The 16,004-nt window shown below is 39.3% G+C and overlaps 2 pseudogenes; both read right to left on the reverse strand.

Annotated features, from left to right (window-relative positions):
- Window positions 1-1,777: 1,777 nt before the first annotated feature.
- Window positions 1,778-4,430, reverse strand: LOC124099472 (autophagy-related protein 16-1-like; annotated as a pseudogene).
- A 5,290-nt stretch (window positions 4,431-9,720) lies between these two features.
- LOC124099477 (plakophilin-4-like) lies at window positions 9,721-13,208 on the reverse strand (annotated as a pseudogene).
- Window positions 13,209-16,004: the final 2,796 nt, after the last annotated feature.

Genomic DNA, 16,004 nt, shown 5'->3' on the forward strand with positions numbered 1-16,004 from the left:
AATGCCAAATGTCTTCTTTGATATAAGGAGAGTAACTAAGAACAGAGTAGGGACGAAGAGCAGGAGAAGAAGATTAACATTAAACAGGGATGAGAGGTGGGAGGGAAAGAGAAAGAGAAGGGAAATTGCATGGAAACGGAAGGAGACCCTCAGGGTTATACAAAATTACATACAAGAGGAAGTGAGGGGAAAGGGAAAAATAATACAAGGGGGAGAAATGAATGACAGTAGAGGGGGTAGAGAGATAAGAGGGGAGGGGAGGGGAGGGGAGGGGGGATAGTAGAGGATAGGAAAGGCAGCAGAATACAACAGACACTAGTATGGCAATATGTAAATCAATGGATGTGTAACTGATGTGATTCTGCAATGTGTATACGGGGTAAAAATGGGAGTTCATAACCCACTTGAATCAAAGTGTGAAATATGATATATCAAGAACTATGTAATGTTTTGAACAACCAACAATAAAAATTAAAAAAAAAAATCTTACACAGGTAAAATGGTAAGGATAAATGTTTCCCAACAGGGAACACAACACCACCATGCTCCTTGGACTGGGCCTCCTGCACTGAACTCCAAGGTCAGTGCATGTAGGACACGCAGAGGGTGAGTGGCTGGAATCACCACCACCAGCTCTGGAGCAAATACATCAGAGGAATCAAATCCTGTGTCATCAGTAAGAATGTGGCAAGCACTCACCTTCCAGGCATTTGCAAAGTGATAGAGGAGCCCATTTTTCAACTCTGCCACAAACCCACCTCACTGAAAAATTTTGGCACATGTCCTCATTTCTTGACCAAGGAGAAGATATGTAGAAGAACTGAGGGGAGGGAGTCAAAGTTCTGAAGATCACTCAAGAGACTTCAAGTTTCAGCAGTAATAAGATGAGATTATAAGAGCCCTGTGACAAATCCAGGACCTGTGTTTTGGGTTTCCTCTAATCCAATGCTTAGAGCAAGTCCACTGGGCAAAGGACCTCCAGGTGAGTGGCTGTGAATCAGGCAGAACTGACTCTGGAAGGATGGGAGAAGCACAGCTGAGAACCAACCCAGACGTGGGGTGTCATTGGTACTAACCCCCAGTGAGAAGACCCAGTGGAGACCCTGTGTTCCTCAAGGAGGTATGGCAGGTCAGAGATAGTAGTGTTTCCCACCCCAATTGAGGCAAGAGCTTGAACCTTGGCCAGGTGACTTGCAGGGTCAAGCTATTTCAGTGTTAATTCTTCCAGGCCACTAAAGAGCATAGTCAAAAGTCTCAGAAATTGGGCTAGGGATATAGCTTAGTTTGTAGAGTGCTTGCCTTGCATGCACAAGGCCCTGTGTTCAATCCCCAGGATTACAAAATCATCATCATCATCATCATCATCATCATCATCATCATCATCATCTCAGAAATCGTGTCTGAAGGAAGGCCACCATGTCACAGGGCTTGAGCTCTTTGGAAGGACCTGCACCCACATGACAAAGCTATGCAAGTCCCTGAACCTCTCCTAAAGGCCATCAACTCTGTGTCCTCAGCACAGCTTTGCAGCTTTTGTCCACACTGATGACATGCATGCTGGAGGGAGACTATGTCACCTCGTTGATGAGGAGCTTCAGCGAGAGACGAGAATAGCGCTGGGGTCAAGACCACAGTCAGCCAGAAACCAGAAACCAGACTCTTCAGTCAGAGTTCAGCTTCACCCATCCAAGCAGGGACTTCTTAAGAGCAAAAGAATGCTGGAGAAAGTCTCCCTGCTCTGTATGAAGCAGCATGGAATTAAAGAAGTCTGGCTCCCTTAGCAGTCAGGCTTCACTGAATCCAGGCCGAGGGAGAAACTGTGTTGTTTTGAAAGAACCTTCTCCACTTTCCTTATGAGCACACTCCAGACATAAAGAGAGCCATTGGCCAAGACTTCTGCCACATAACTGCCATTGGAGCTGAAGACATTCTGGTCCAGTCAGAGCCACACTTCAGTCTAGGCACACTGAACCTCTACTTGAGAGCATTTATCTGCAGATCAATGATTTTCAGCAGGTCATCATGGGAATGACACAGAAGTTCAGTCCTTTCTGGGTTTACATCCAAGGCAGTGATCTTCTCTAACAGCTCGATTTCTTGAACCACACTCTCTGATCAGGTGTCCTAGAAACCAAATTTCATGTCAAAAACTCCACTCATTACACACTGCTCTGCGCAGAAAATATCACTGCAACTGAATCCTGCAAACAATGTTTTTTGTTTTTTCATAGATCCCAGAGTTTGAGGGTCAGGTCATGACTTCCTAAGATGATCTATGCATTGTCTAGAAAGAAATTAGTGGAGAGAACTTTCCCACTATGTCCTGTAAGTGTGTGTCATAATCAATAATTATCCATGGTCCAGATTTGGCTTGCAAAATCATTTGAAGCTGCTAAGAGGTAAGCCCCAGCATTATCAAATTCAATGCTTGTAATACCAGCATTACTACCAGATAGGGAGCCTTTGAACTCACATTTGTCTCCAGATGCTTCCCATAACTTAACACTTTCATCCACCCATGGCCAGTAACCCAGAACCTGTACTGAACTGCACAGCATTAACTTCCCCATCGTGTGCATCAAAGACACATAAGGCAGTAGTTGGTACCCTCAGATCCTTAGCCAGAACCAGGGTAAATATCCACATTATCCTGGGGGATTGTGAAGTAAGAGACAAAGCATCTTCCAAAGATATTAGTGATGAGAATCCAGAAGGCCTCTAGCAGGCTGTGTCACTTAGCGGCTGCTCTGCTGACAACTTGCACAGGAGAGATCTCCTCTGTGTGCTCTGTCTCATCCACAATGACTTCAATGTCATCATCCTGTTCTACTGGCAGTGGTTCCTTTGCAGCTTTGGCAAGCTCTTTCGGCAGCCAGGCTTGCTGTCTCCTGGAGTCCTTTTTGTTCTCTGCATGGAGGCTTTCTTGGCCATCTTCCTGGTGACTAGCTCCTGGTTCTCTTCAGTAGTTTTCCTCAATTTCTCTCCCAAGGCAGTAGAAGTGATCTGCAGGGCATCACATTCATCTTTCAGGGTCTGGTTTTCTATGTCAACATTCCATGTGCCATTGTGTGATGACTTCCCTCTAACGGGGTTCAGGGGGTCCTGAAGGATGAGTGGCTTTGGTAAAAAGAATGAGACAGGGGTCGTTCCATTGGAGCAATCTCCAGAGAGAAAGAACTCTAGTGCAGCTTTCTTTGGGTCATCTTTTATTGCATTTTTTTCTTCTTATCATATGGATTCAGAATACATCATTGATTATACAATTTCAAAATTTTGCCAAGATGTGACGTTTCCTTAACCATCACTAGGGGTATAGAAAAATGTAACATCAATTTACATTTTTCCAGGATGTGACATTTATTTATAAGTTATTAAGGATACAGAATCATTAATAAAATACATCACTAATTTACATTTTTCAGATTTTCCCAAGATGTACTATTTTTCCCAAGATATGCTATTTTCTTATTAACTGGTGCCATACCACATAACCAGACTCTAAGTCTCTTAACCTATCATTAACCTTTAAGTTTAAAGTACACCTGCACTTTATTTCTAATCTAAAATTCCCATCTAAAGAAGTCTCCTTAAATCTTTTACTTAAGTATCCTAAAGTCTATAAACCATTCTTAAAGTCTATAAACCATTCTTAAAGCATGTCAGAAACCCATACAGCTAAAAACTAAAAAATTCTAAGCCCAAGAATATAAATAAAATATTTCTAACATTATTCTAAAATATATCTTATAAAGCATTAATTCCTACACTTATTCTCATGAAACTGGTTGAGCTGGTTTCTCAAAGAGTTTCTTTGTTTCATAGTCAAGGTGTACTACTTCATATGTTTTTATAATCTCTCTCACTGAAAAGCAACTTGTAAACATCAGTCCACTTACCTCCAATATTAACTATGCCCATCATAAGTCCCTATGTAAAGAAAAAGAGGGTTTATAGAAAAGAGGAGAATGTATTTTTATATGTCTTAACTTTCTTAAGTGTATAACATAACTTTCCCTTAATCAAAAATAAGACTACATATGGTGGGCTTTGTACAATTAGCATAATGATTAGATTTTCTGAGAGGCCAAAAACATGGGCTTGAGTTCTTAGTTGATATAATCAATGTGGTGCCTAAAATTCTCGTGACCTTTCAGAGAATGATTGTTGTCCATTATCACTTTTGTCCTCAATGTACTAATATAGAAGACCAGCTTTCTGTTTTGTCCTTGATATGCTGAGAGGTAGTAGAACAGCCTTCAAGGTATGAACTACCTGTCATGTTCTAGCCATCTAAAACTTAATTTGGTTTAGCATTTAACATATTCTTGCCTCGTGTCAGGAACATGAGCATGAAAATGAGAAGTCCCAATTACATTAAAATGGGTCTCAAGGTTTCAGTTTCCCACCTGCATGGCTTTGTCAGCATTCATCCTCACTGTGACCTTGTCAAGACATTGGGAGAGTAGTTTTGCTAGCACTTATCTTCACTGTGACCTTGTCAAGAGTCACAGTGAAGAGGGCGAGTGAGAGAGGGAGTGCCTTCACCAGTCCAGGAACTGCAGGATGATTTCACCGAATGACTGCCTCTGCAGTTGGTCTGGGCTCCTCAACTCCTGCAATGCTGTGCTTCCAGTGGGGGATGTCAGCAACAGGGAGGTCTGAAGACCTATGGCATGCTGCCCCAGCCCCTCAGAGCTGCTAATTCCAAAAGAGGCAGGTGGCCACAACCTGTAGCTAAGGCAATGGAGGGGGAGAGGTGAGCAGCCCTAGAGATCAGCTCCATGCATAGGCCACTCCAAAGGCTATCTTCATTTTATAATATTTTGAGATTTACTTTCCTAATATTTGGTGGTGTTTTTTGTATCTCTGTTCATAAAGAATATTAGTTTGTCATTTTCTTACCTTAAAATGTACTTGTGATGGCTGAGGTTGTAACTTAGCAGTAGAGTGCTTGACTAAGGTTCACATGGCCCTAGGTTTGATCACCAGCACTGCAAAAAAGTAACACTTATTATAAATTTTAATTAAAAAGTCAAAATATGGGACTGAGGTTTTGGCTCAGCAGTAAAGTGCTCACCTAGCATGTGTGGGTCACTGGTTTTGATCCTCAGCACCACATAAAAATATATATAATAAACATATTGTGTCTGACTACAACTAAAAATATATACATATAAAAAGTTAAGTGTTGTTTGAGTATTTTGTGATCAGGATCCTTATGTTTTCATAAGCTGGGTTTGACCATATCATATATTCCAGACATGTTATCAGAAAATCTTTGTATAAAATTCTTTCTTAAATATTTGATAAAATCACCAATAAAGTCATATTTTTAGAGTACATTTGGTAAGTTTTTTATTATTTAAATTACTATCACATGTATTCGGGTATTCAGATTTTTCACTTTTCTCTTGTATTTATTTTGATTGTTTTCCAAGATTTTTTTTATCTAATGTTGTCATTGAACTAAATGTGCTTTATATGATATATCCTTACAAGAAGATACACAGTACTGTATTATTGTAATACCTTCAGATCTGTTAATACATTTTGTTTTTGGATATTGCTTATTGTTCTTTTCTCTCTCAGTTGGTCTTGCTTTCATCAAGTTTATAAAACTTTTTGAAGAATCATTTCCTGTCTTCTTCCTTTTCTTTATGGTATCATCATTTTCTATTTTCTTTATTTTATCTTTTATCTTTATTATTTTCTTCATCCATATACTTTGTTTATTTCCTTTCTTTATTTGTAGTTTCTCAAGGTGGGAGCTAAGACAAACACTGATTTTATCCCAATCATTTTCTAATGTAAGCAGGTGGAAGTAGAAATGCTCCTATAAGAGTTTCTTCAGCTGCATGCTCTTGCTGTTGCTTGTTGAATCTCAGTTATTCATCAGCTTAAAATAATTTCCAACTTCCCCTGTAATTTTTTTCTTTAACCTACTGCTATAGTTAAAGCATCATCCTGGGGTTTCATAAAATGACTTCCAGACCACTCACATATAATCGATTCAAGCCTTTATTGAAGCACACTGGTGGTGACTGACTAGAACATAAAGCTCTTCCCCTGATCAGCCCCAAACAATTTCAAGGGCACTCTTTATAAGCCTGAAAACCATGAAAGGGACATTTGCAGGGTCTTGAAAATGCAAGCAAACCAAGTTACAGAAGCTGGAAAGTGCAGTCTGGCGGCAGGACACTTAGCCAATCACAATTAGTCCAGTCACCCCAATTACAGAAACACAGTCCCATTACCCTAGTTACAGAAACAATGCCCCAATAAGTAGTTCTGTGTTCTTAAAGGTTTCCATAGCAAAAAAAAAAAAAAAAAAAAAGAACATCCTGCCCCAGTCATGACCTTTCTATTTGGAATTGTTGTTTTACAAAATGGAATTACTAAACAAAATGGAGTCACTTTGGCTTGACTATCATACTACATGTATTTTTTAAAGAAATACATTAGTCAAATTCCAAAAGGTTTGTTTACCTTTCAAATATTTACATTGTTGTTACATAATTTAATTTTGTTGTCAAATATTATATTCTGAAAAAATTCTTAAAATTTTGAGGCTCACTTTATTATTGTAGTAGGTAACTTACAAACATTGACAAAATACCTAAGAAAAACAACTTAAAACAAGAAAAGATTTGTTTAAGCTAATATTTTGAGAGTTTTAGTCTATTGTTTCTTGACCTCTTTCCTTTGACCTGTGGTAAAGCCAAACACTTTTGTTGGGGTCATGTGGTAGAGCAAAGGTGTTCACGTCATGGTGTGGGGGATTTGAGAAAGTGGAAGGGGTACAGGTCCCAATATCCCCTTGGAGAGTATGTCTCAAATGACTTAACTTCCTCAAAATAGGGCCCAGCTCTCAAAGTTTCCATCACCCCTAATAGTTTTATCAGCTGGGGACTCAACATTAAGCACATAAGTGTGGATGGAAAATACAAGATTAAATCTATAACAATGATCTACCAGACATTTTACTTTTAGTGAATGTTTCATGTAATCCTAAAATGAATTTGTCTTCTCTATCTGCTGGATATAATAATCTATAAACCCTTGTGGTGTTCAAATCCTTTATAGCCATACACACTTTTTCTTGTACTTGTTCTATTCTTTACAGACAGCAAGTGTTTATAACTCTATATGTGACAGTAGATTTCCTTTAGTTCTTGTCATTTTTTTCGACATGTATTTTGAAGCTATTGTATTGGTCCATGCACATTTATAAATTCCATATTTTCTTAAACTATCAACTGCTCTTTTTTCTGGTAATTTTTCTTGTCTGCAAATCTATTTTAGGGATCTTCTATTTTGTGCCATGTCAACTCAGCTAAATTAGGACTAAGTTCACCAGATTTTCCTTTGTTGTACACTTCTCAGAATTGGCCTAAAGAGAAATTAGTGAAAAGAGAAATGTGTATGAGCGTAAGCCTACATTATTATTATTTTAGCACTCTTCTGGCTAAGTGTGGTGATGGACAGGTGGAGAGGTACTTGTGGATTCCAGCTTTCTTTTGTTCTCCATTTGAATGGAGCTCTGCCTTCATGACTGCAGCCAGCACAGACCAACAGTGGCATCAGGCCCATAACCAGATATTTGGCTGCAGAACCACAAAGGAATAACTCCCTATGTGAGTCCAGCACTTCTTTCTTTGAGGTCACACTTGGGCTACCACATATATCAGCTTTCATGCATAAACACTTGGTGAATCTTTTGACCCTCCAACTCCACTGTTCAGATCCTCTCTTCCCCAATTCTTCCTCTAATTTTTTATGAGAAAACAGAATATCATTCTCTGAAAAAGTAAAAAATAATAACATTCTAACTGGCATTTATGAAAAAAGCAAGAAAACACACATTAGTATTATCAAGAATGACAATAAGATATCATTTAAGATCCTAAAAAGATCAAAAGCATAATATGGAAATATTATAACATTACCCTACATACATAAATTCAAATGTGGATCCATTTCTTGAAAATCCCAAGGTACTAAACTTACTCAAAATGAAACAAATAATTTGGGGATTCCACCTCTTGGGTCCCCTTCTTCCTCCGGGAGAAGTCTTTTCTGCTGTCCTTTAATAAACTTCTAATTTCTACTCTGAAAAAAAAAAAAAAAAGAAACAAATAATTTGACTAGTGCTCTATTATTAAAACTATATTAATCTTCTTCTCCTGCTCTTCATCCCTACTCTGATCTTAGTTACTCTCCTTATATCAAAGAAGACATTTGGCATTTGTTTTTTAGGGATTGGCTAGCTTCACTTAGCATAATCTGCTCTAATGCCATCCATTTCCCTGCAAATTCTATGATTTTGTCATTTTTTAATGCAGAGTAATACTCCATTGTGTATAAATGCCACATTTTTTTACATTTAACAGGGATGAGAGGGGGGAGGGAAAGGGAGAGAGAAGGGAAATTGCATGGAAATGGAAGGAGACCCTCAGGGTTATACAGTGGAGGGGGTAGAGAGAGAGGAGGGGAGGGGAGGGGAGAGGTGGGGAGGGGGGATGGTGGAGGATGGGAAAGGCAGCGGAGCACAACAGACACTAGTATGGCAATATGTAAATCAATGGATGTGTAACTGATGTGATTCTGCAATCTGTGTATGGGGTGAAGGTGGGAGTTCATAACCCACTTGAATCAAAGTGTGGAATATGATATGTCAAGAAATTTGTAATGTTTTGAACAACCAACAATAAAAAATTAAAAAAAAAAAATAAAAAAAATAAAACTATATTAATAATAAAAAGTAATCTCTAGGTCCACATTGATTAACTGGGTATTTCTATTAATAATGAAAACACATTAAAATGCTATAGAATTTTTTTTTGGAAAATGGAGAAGGAGGAAATACTTCATGATTAATTTTGTGAATTCATCAGGACTTTTATACAATACTAAAGAGATCCCTGCCTTCCAAAAAAAAAAAAACAAAGAAGCCCAAAACCTATAGATCAATAACCCTCATGATCATATATGCAAATTTTGTAATAAAGTATTAATAAATTAATTCCAGCAATATATAAATGAGCAATACAATAAAGTGGGTGAGATAATTTTTCTAACATGAATTCAACTGCATGAAGGTACACACCAAAAACTGGTGAGACTTTTTTTTCTGCTTGTGTAAAGATTAGCATTTGACTCAGAGGACTGGCAAAGAAGATCCATTTTCACTGATGTGGGTACATATTATTCAATTCATTGATGGTCCCATAAAAAATAAAGGTAGAGGGGCTGGGGTTGTGGCTCAGTGGTAGAATGCTTGCCTTGCATGCATGGGCACTGAGTTCATTCCTCAGAACCACATAAATTAATAAAATAAAGTATTGTGTCCATCTACAACAAAAAATTACAATAATAAAAATAATGACATAGGTAGAGGGCTGAGCAGGATGGTGTACAACAGTAATTCCACTTCCTGGGAAGCCGAGGTAGGAGGAACTGATGTTCAATGCCAGCCTGGGAAACTCAGTGAGATGTTGTCACAAAATAAAATAAAAATGGCTGGGATGGACCTCAGTAGCACATTGCTTCCCTAGTATGTGAAAGGCCCTGGGTTCAATCTCCAATAGTGCAAAGAATAACAACAACAATAACAATCAAGATGCAGGGAGAAATTATTCACTTTGACTTTGGGAGCTGGGACAGTCATCTCTTCCTCTCTGCAGTGAAAGCTCCCCTGCTTCTATTCTGCTCTGTAAAAGGTCATTTAGTGAAATAAAAGTCTAAGTAATTTGTGGTGTATTTCAGTCCATACTGTTTGTCGAGTAATCAGTAGAAGCTGGAAAGTCTACTCAGTTATCAACATAAGGATCTGCATAGCTAAGAGGAGTCTACAAATCTAATCTGTATCCATCAATGTTCTTTCTGGGGAGTCATCTGATTATAATACAGCGGTTGATGCTGTAGCCATCTATTTTGTTCTCTTGCTGCTGAGAAATAGGAACTGCTGTAAATTGGTAATGGTTACTGGAACCAGGGTACAGGCCCTTATGTGTGGCATCCCCTTGGCTAATGAAATACTGCACAGGTGACTGGATCATATCCTATCCAGAATTACTGTCTCTGATTCTCAACAGTGCTGGCAAGAAAGAGGTGATACTGATTGACTGAATGATGGGTGACCTGTTGGTTGACGGTGGATGAGGAAGGATGTGATTTGAATTGGTCTTAGTCTAATGTTGACACAGGTATAATAAAATGTTTCTGATTCCACATATCCTTTTGTTTTTATTTGATAGCAGCATTTTTTTTATTTTTTTACAAAACTTAAGTCCATATATGAAAATAAAAACACTTTTAGATACTTCTTTTGAATGAACATTTTAGTCTATTTTAACTGAGTTTGAAAATAATGCAATTTTTAAAACACTGTTCTGAGAACTTAAAAGTACATCCATATACTTAGTTTTCTTTGTATATGAGATGGTATAATTCCAATTCAAAACTGGTAAGGTCACAACAAACGGAATCAAGCAAATGCACACGTATGTCTGCTTTGATGCTAATGTTTGCTTACATGTTAGTTTGCACTTAAAGCACAAGAGGAAATAGGAATCATCATAGTAAAGCCCAATTTTAATCTCAGTGTGTGCAAAATTTTAAAGATAACCATCAGTTAAGTATGAGAGTCTGTAAAAAACTAAATTGGAGGGGGAAAAATACACACTCAGATAATTTGCACTTTAATGGTTTCACCAACATTTGTGACCATAATTTGATTTGATTTTGTTATTCCTATTTTCGGTGAACACTACGTGTTTAAAAAATGTAGATTATAGTGTATAAACAGAATGCAGTTACCATATGAAGCTTTAACTCAAAATTTGGATAAAGAAAAAAGGCACAGTGAACTTCAACTCAATTTTATGTGCACAGTTGAAAAATATGAGCCACCTTCAAGAGAAAGTGATTCTAAATTTGTAAAACCTATAAATAATCATAGGCCAAACCACTATATTAAAACAGATTCTCTAGCAAGTACAAATCTTGCAGTGTGAACACATGCTTGTATTCCCTTTAAACACAAGACAAAACTCAGTCTTTAAAGTAGCTCTGTCTTGGTAGATACATTTATTTGTAATGAATGCACACCTACCATGTATTGTTTATTAGTGGAAACACCCCAGTTGAGTCACAAATCTCTGATGGCATCTGTGTCATCTTCCTACAGTAAATACACCCCCCATAACTAAATGAGTTTAGAGTTTATATCCCTTCTCATCAATGAATTGGGGAATTATATCCGGTAAACAAGAGCAAGTTTCTGTGACAGCACAAATTAAGTTTAAAATTTTTCAAATCCGTATTTGTTTATTAATAAATGGGTCCAAAATTTACCAAAAGCAATAACTTTACATAGTAATACCAGATTTTGCAGAACTACTTCAAGATCACAAATCAGGCTTATGTTAAATAACTGCAGAGTATTCCTCCACACAGATCACTGTTTGAATCTTTTAATATACCCAGATGCTTTAAGAGTAGGATCTGAATGAACTGTCCCAATACTCAAAGAATGAAGTTTTATTACACTTATAAATAGTTTCTGTTTTGTTCCCAACCACATTATCAAAAGCACTGGTAACTAAATAAAAAAATCTCTTAAGACTAAGTTACATGAAACATGAAAGCTCCACAGTTTAAAAAAACCCAATATAAATCAACCATATCCAGTTATCAGATTAGAACAAAAATATTAACTCCTGAAAGCTGAAACCAAGATTTTTTTTAAACATTACCAATGAATACTTTAGATCTTTATGGTTTTGTTTTGCTTGTTTCCCTTTGTAGACAGGGACTCTTGCTTTCAACTTAAGCAGAAGTTCAAGTCTGTAACAGGTAGCAGCTCAGGTAAAATATCATGCACACCATTTGATTACCTCAAAGCAGCAGGAATACTCAGGCTGAAGTTAGTGGTCAAATGGGGCTTGCTGTTTTCAAAAATTGGGTATAATGATGAAAGCAACACCATCCATATTCAAAATTCTACCTCCAACCCTGGATTCTGAGGCAGATAATAAACACATCAATTACTAGAATAGTTTTTTTTTAATTATCTGTTTAATCAATAACCAAGTTTCTTGTTTTTAAGTTATTTTTTTGTTTCAGTTCCACCAATGAAAATAATTTGGCTTGTACTTTAAAATCTTTTCTTCCACATAAAGAATATGAAAATATGTTTGTGGAAAACAGTGATGAAGACTCAGATCATACTCTACCTCTTCAGTCTTCCAACGTTAATATGCATCACACCAAGTCTTGATCCAAAGTGCATCATTTTTCAAAGTAATACCAACAGGTAGTTGACATGCCACCACTATGGAATAGTTTAAACTGGAGACTGCAGTTGTCAGTATGTGGCCCCAGGGATTGAGGAAAACAGGGTAGTTGAGATTGTTAAGACAAAAAAAAAGTAATTCCACATACAAAGTGGAATGATCAGAGTGTTTGTGAAGGATGAGAGGGCATCTTGGATGACTGTCATCTTTATGGCATCAAAATAAAATAAACCCCAATAAACTGTAACAGCCTCCCTTACTTCTGCATCAATAGATTTCTTCAACAGTTGCAAGAAGGCAGGTACCAACCAACATTTTCTGTGGTTATTTGGTTTTAATCTGTGAACTTTCAAAAAACAAGTTTTAGAGGGAAATACAAGCATTCTTCTGACCTTCCAAAATCCTATGGTCCACAGGCTCAAACAGGTGCTTGCTTCCCCCTACCTTACACACCTCCATCTTCACTTGTCTGTCACCAAAGTTGTGCTGGAAGTAGGCTGCTGTGTTTGCTTGGATAGAGTTTAATTGGTGCTGCAGCATATGAATGACCTCAGCCAACTCAGGATTATGCCATGCAAACTCCCTGGAGTCTTTATGGATGCTGTTACTTGGTGAGAATCTTGTGGTGCCATCATCAGCCAGTCTTGCCTGCTGAAGCCCATTACAATTGCATTCTTGAACTGGACATTGTAATGGCCTGTAGGGCTCCATGTAGGTTGCTATGGTGTTTAGAGAGTAATTATTTGTTCAGTATGGAAGGGTTCTCTTTTGGCTGGATGTCTTTTGTAGATTCCCAACACCTGAGCCTGTGTGATTGAGAGCCATCTGCCATATTTGGAGCTCCACAGTTCTTTGGTATGGGCTGTGGTACACTGGGCTGTAATAGGTCCTCCTCTTATATACAGAAGGCATAGGCCAAGGAATCCCCGTGAGAGCTCAACTGGAACTCAATGGGAACTCCGCGAGAACTCAAAAGTCATCATTAATGGCTTGCTGGTGTCACCTCTCAACCACTACTTCTGGCAAAAATGCCATGCATCATCCCGACTCGGCTGTGGCCCTCAACACTTTACTATAATTCTGGATACATACTGATATGCACCTGTCTGTCTCATGATGCAGGTAAGGGGTGGGGCTCAGTTCTCCTTGCTGCTTCCCATTGGCACCTTCAAGTGTTGAGCAATCAGGGTTCCATACTAGCCCTTCGCCACTTAACAGATCATAAGGTTGCACCTGGGCTGATAGGGAGACTGGTGAGATAAAAATATAGTGTTTCAAAGGTACCAAGATGAATGCCACAGGAACCTAGACCCACCTTTAAAACTATTGATGTTTGTTGGTTGTGGATCCCACTAGGGCTTAGAAGTGGATTTGGCCACATTTCCTTGGAGATAATGGCTGCAAATGACCTTGGTTATATTGGAGGTTTTCTTTTCCACGCCCCTGGCCTTAAGAAATCCACAGCTTCATCTTGCTTACCACAAGCCCCTCCCTCATCAGCCTAAGGCCAGCCAGACTTTCCCTGTCCAGTGGGAACAGCCATTATTTGTTGGGCATTGTGAAATGAGGAGAATGGCAGGTGCATAAGAGAGCTCTCACAGGCAGGAGGGAAGTTATGGTATAGGTGTAGACAAAATAACTTAACTGTGAAACCCAAAAATCCAAAGTGCAGGAAGGGTTGGTGGAGAGTCTGTTGCAAACTCTACCAGTTCCTCTCTCCAGAATCAAATCAATTCCAGGCTGTCTGGGAAGTCCTTCTCTTTGATGTCCTCAGGTTGGGTACTGGTGGTTTCTGGACCAGGTGCCCAGCACTTCTTACCATGGCTGTGTGGAAGCATATTTGGTAGCAGAGTTGTTTTACTTCAAGGAAAATGTCTCTTCCTTCTCCTTCTTTCTAAGGAGGAGGAGTTTCCCCTTGTTTTTAGTCTCTTTGGAGTGGACTTCAGGACAGCAGGTGGACACTCTGCCCAGACTTGAGGAGGCAGTTCAAGATTTCAGAAAGCAAAGTCTGGATGCTTTTCAACCGATGGTCATTGGACTCATTCCTCTCCCAAGTTGGGGATCTGTGGGAGCACAAGCACAGACATCCTCAAGTGGAATCCTCCTGTTCATGCTTGTCAGATTGGTAGTGTCCCTGCAAGGAAGGTGAGGGAGGCAAGTTGGAGGTCAGCTGGGCTTATGATCCTAGGTCACCCTGAGGAGGTTGGTGGGGCACAGGAGGGCCAGTCAGTAATTAGGCAATATTGTTAGGTTAACCTCTTCCTGGGTATGGGATTCACAGAAATGTGATTGCCTGGTCCCTGAGATGGAGAAAAAAACAGCCCCAATTCTCCCTGAAAGTCCAGCTGACATCATGTGCATGTGTTTTTATTGCTCTGAAAAGCTGCATCTAGTCCCAGATGGTCTGCCCTCCATTCATCATCATTCCAGGTGACAGGTGCTGATGAGTGGTGACCTACCATAGTGTTCCCTCCAGCTTTCTCATTCCTCTCCTCAAATCTTCACTAGGGCTGGGGATATAGCTCAGTTGGTAGAGTGCTTCCTTGCATGCACTAGGCCCTGTGTTCAATCTCTAGCACCACAAACAAACAAAATCCTCTTTACTTTCTCTTTCCTTCCTGTGTTCCTTTCTGTCCTGGCCCATTTTCTTCTCATAGTTTGGTTAAACTCCTTGCTCAACTTTGGCACTAGCTGTACTGAGATCTAAAAATAGCAGAAAAATGGGATTTCTGAGAAGCATTATGGTGGCCCTGATGCACTATTACATCAGGACCTCTGAGTCCCCAAGCATGAGTGAGGATCAGGCACTGCCTGCTCCTGTGCTGCCATCAGCATCTTAGCACCCAACCCTACCCTGCTTTTAGGAAGGGTGGCCTTGTCTGCTCCCCTGACATGTGCACAGAGGGCACAGGCTTCGGGTCTCTGCTTGCATCCAGGATTTTTATTAGCTCTAAAAATCAAATTTCATGTGGACAGGTACCTTCTCAGATATTTATAAATAAATGTAGTTAGGGGAAAATTGAAGTTTATTTTAATACTTTTTAGAGCTTGAGTAAACTATGATTAAACTGGACAGAAGAAATATTTCTGAAACATTGTTAATGCTGCTTATTTCAAAGTGAGATTCCTGGAACTAACCTTCAGTAGAGATTTCCTTGGTTATTACAGATTGGGGGGCTTTGACAGAGGAAATGTCCATGGGGTGCATGTAAAGTTGCTTCTATGAGAGCAGAGGTGACTATGTGACAACACAGATGGGCCCTTCTTCACTTTTACCTCAATAGCTGGTTACTCTGGGTCTAATGCTGGAGGATACACAGTGACAATAATGTAGTTTTTCTACTTGCTATGTGTTTAAAGTGTCCCACAGTCAACCCAGCCCAACCAAACATGTAGGAGAAGGGAGAGCTTGGAGCTGCTCCTGCCTCAGCTTCTTATAGAGAAATGCACATGAAACATCACTGACATCATGGTGTAGCTTCTCAGGTTACCCAACCAGACTTCTGGCAGCACTAGATACCTCAGAATGTGAATAATTGCAATGCCATTACCACCTCTGCTTTGGTCACTCCTGAGACACCAGGCTCATTCCATGGCTCAGGAAAGTTTGTGACAGGGGCTGCAAAATGGAATTTGTAATGCCTCTGCCCATTCCTTCCCAGCCATCAGCAGAAACCAGGTCTCTGGGGTTGAGGCTGCTATGGGTGA

Source organism: Marmota monax, unplaced genomic scaffold, assembly GCF_021218885.2.
Source record: "Marmota monax isolate L192 unplaced genomic scaffold, Marmota_monax_Labrador192_F-V1.1 WCK01_AAM20220418_F8-fsc00659, whole genome shotgun sequence".
Lineage (NCBI taxonomy): Eukaryota > Metazoa > Chordata > Mammalia > Rodentia > Sciuridae > Marmota > Marmota monax.